Below are 3,894 nucleotides of genomic sequence, written 5' to 3'. Positions count from 1 at the left end.
AACAGATTAGATATGTCTAACTTCCATCAGGAAATTAATTCTACATCGACACGACAAGCCAATCAAGAGATCAACAGAAAGCTATTTGCGATAAAACATTCTCATTAGAAAGATGGGGGCCTTCATATGTGCAACGTGTTTTTACATAACCTTTCATTTGCAATTTACGGTGATGGCTTTAAGTTTTGCTGATCATAAATTATAAGAAATAACCTAGTACAACTATGGAAGATTTAGTCAGCTTATTATGTAGTGAAATTGCAATGTGTTAGAATTCTATTACATATTTTTAGTGGTTACAATATCACATAAATGAATGCGAAGATAAAAGCGTTTTACTTGGGAATTTGTATTTAAATATTTCAAAATATCACAATTGAGTATTACAGAAAATTTAAATGATTTTTCAAGACACAAAAATATTAGCTGGACATCCGATGTTGCCCGATCGTACAATACGCTAAAGCACGATATTTTAATTTATGCAGAGTGCGTATTTATTATAGAATTAATTTTCTATCGAAGATTATATATTACGAGGAATATTTTGCATGGTAAAAAATTCGCTAAAGAAAAATAAAAAATAATGATTATAATGTGGTTCACCAAATTCCGTCCGTGTTTCTTTACAATATGACGTCAGCTTATATTTGGGCTTGACGATCTTAAAATGTGTCTTTTTTTCTTACAGATAAGAAAGAATTGTACCGTGGAATATTTTACGTTACCGGCCAAGGCTACACCGGTGTAACATAAAATATTCTCATGTAATTCTTGTTATGTTTATAAGAGTAGAAAGACTATTTTTAAAATCTAAGAACAGTGCTCAAAATATAAATTAGGTGTGAAATGTGAAAAAGATAGGTTCAACCGTTTTGAAACCTATGAGGAAGGAACTTTTATATACTAGTAGTGTGACTCCAGCGAAATATCTCCTGTTTTTCTTTGTGGATTCGACTTACATAAAATTATACTAATGTTGTGTATCAGTTTAAGTGACCTAACCCCATTGTTTTGTTGTCCTTGTTAACATAAACACTGTTTAGCAAGCCAACTGTCATTGATTTTACACTGTGGCACAATGGAGAGCGCCCCATTTGGTGGAGTTGGGGGTTTCTACATTAATGAACCTTGTGCCTAACTTGTCTGTACTTGTGAGGTGCAAATGTGTTAAGCAGGTGCTTTGTGATTTTGAAAATATTAGAACATATCAATCTGAGATGACTCGAGCCAAGAATGACAGTTTGTTTATAATATTCACCAAGTCCAAACGATATAAAACCTTAGAATTTGAAAGGTCAAACCCGAAAGAAATCATGATGGGATATAAAAACAAAAGGATATTTAAACGTTATGTATGAATGCCTCTCCCCCTCTCTCTCTCTCTCTCTCTCTCTCTCTATCTCCCTCACTCTCTTTCATTCCCTATTTCACTCTTTCAGTGATAAAGAGAATTAAAGATAATTCTATTGTTTTAAAACAGTTGAAGCTTCGATGGACGGGACTTAGCAGTTTAACTGCATGCGTCTGGTTTCTACTGTTCTTTATAAATATATGCTTCGCCAGTGTTAAACATAAAATAAATCATATATTTTTATAAACATGCATTTGTTCGCTATTTTTGTACAAGCGTCGGATTTCAGCTTGCGGTCCCAGCCATTAATGCGACGATGAAAATGCTGCCTCTAACGATGCAATGAAGATTCAAGAAGCGACCCATGCCAGTCGGGTATAGCCGACGACATATCGAAGCGTTGCATTGATATTTCCATGTGCCTATCGTGTGATATCGTGTTTAAAACCCGAGAAGCTGGTTTTGGTCACAGGACGTTCCTCCACCAAATAACTTTCTCCGGGAAACGGTAGTGTCATAGCACATTACATTAATTCTGCCTAAAATACTCTGCACTTTTGGCTACTCTCTCTTTACGCTTCTCTCCATCTCTGTCGCATCATCTATCACACACATACATTCTATCAATCCCAACCTCTCTCTCTCTCTCTCTCTCTCTCTCTCTCTCTCTCTCTCTCTCTCTCTCTGTTACGAATAGTCGTATTTAAATTAATTATGAAACTCGATTTTGGAATACTCCATTCTAAAATAATTGTAAATATCATATCAAACAGTAATACTGGTTATCTCGTAGATTGGTATAGATATGAATAGAAAGTAAGCGAGTTAAGTCTTTTTATTTATTTTTAAATTAACCCTGTCAAAATTTACTAAAGCAGCACTGACCTTATGACTGCTAAAGCATCTTTACACTAGCAAGCAAGTTGACAACGTTAGAATGTGCACTTCCTTCATAGTAGAATTGACCTACTCTTACATATTGCTTCTCGTATTCCCAAAAGATAAGCCATCTTTTAATGACTAGACTCAAAGTTTCCTAACTACGGTGATTTAATGAGACCCAGTGTGTCAAAGTAATTATTGTCGTTTATTGTAATATCACTTTTCCTTGATTAAAAAGACTAAGAATTGACGCATGGACGAATATTTTTATTGCTGAATATAAGATGTCTCAAGTCAACACACTGCCTGTTTACCATCATTAGAGGATTGTCCGAATACTACTTATCCAAGAATTATTTTACTTGCGTAGGTATATTTTCTACAATAAATTATATTAACATTTGTTTATTTTTATTGGTTAAAAACGGAAAACAATAGCTTCAATAATGTAACTAATTTATTAACTAATGATCCAATTGAGCTCTAGTGCAATTTAAAAGTTATATGCTTTTTTATCATTGGTGTAATCTATATGTAAGGATATAGACTTATTGTGCAATGTGTGACGCAACACATAAAGTTCAACACACACACACACACATATATATATATATACATATATATATGCATATATATAATAAATAACACAGCCAACCAACGTCGCAGCCCACAAATTAACTTAAAACCAGCCTACATTATTGCCCCTTAATCAGTTTAAAATATCCACCAACAGGCAACAAAACATCTTCAATCATAATTATTGTTGTTCCAGGTTATGCACTGAAACATTTTGTCCATATGCCACGAGTCTCTCTTCGTGATCGCCATGAGCCCATCAATCTCCACCAAAACACAGACAGTGTTCGTGATGCTTATAAATCTGGTCGTACTAGAGTTACTTCTAACAGGGAAGACAATGCTATAATGATCCGCAGCCTTAGAAACAGATTTGACACGACTCTCCAAATTCAACAACTGTGCAATCTTGTAAAAAAAGTGCTCTCTTTCTACTATCAAGAACAGATTAAAGTAATTTAATTTGCGAGGAAATACTGCAAGATGCAAGCCAATGATTTCTGTAAAAAACAGAAAGCGCCGTCTAGACTTCGTCAGATGCAATAAAGATCGTGACTCTTCATGTTGGTCAAAAGTGCTTTTTAGCGACGAAAGCAAGTTCAATAGGCTAGGTAGTGGTGAAAGGCAGTATGTCCGTCGGAGAAAAGACGAAGAATTTAATCCTAGGTGCTCTATTTCACCGTTGCAAGGTGGTGGCGGTTCAGTTTTGGCGTGGAGCATTATTAGTACTAATAGTTCAGGGCATATAGTTCGCTTGCAATGTCGAATTAATTCAACCAAGTAAATTAATATGTTGACTGGGCATTTTCTATCCTACTTTGGTCGGAATTTGGATGATAATCCCATCTTCATGCAGAATAATGTTCTGATTCACACAGCTGGCAATGTCAAGAGGTTCCTTGAAGAGCATCATATTCCGTGTTTGGATTGGCCTGCACAATCTCCAGACCTCAATCCTATCGAAAACGCATGGCATTACATCAAACAACAGCTACGCAATGATAATATTTCAAATTTTGAAGAACTTTGGAAAAACATTAAAGAAAAGTGGGATGCCCTTCCTCGGAGTATTGCTGTAGTCT

Source organism: Euprymna scolopes, chromosome 3, assembly GCF_053919585.1.
Source record: "Euprymna scolopes isolate OS-2025 chromosome 3, ASM5391958v1, whole genome shotgun sequence".
Classification (NCBI taxonomy): Eukaryota; Metazoa; Mollusca; class Cephalopoda; order Sepiida; family Sepiolidae; genus Euprymna; species Euprymna scolopes.
Note: the sequence above shows the minus strand (reverse complement) of the source record.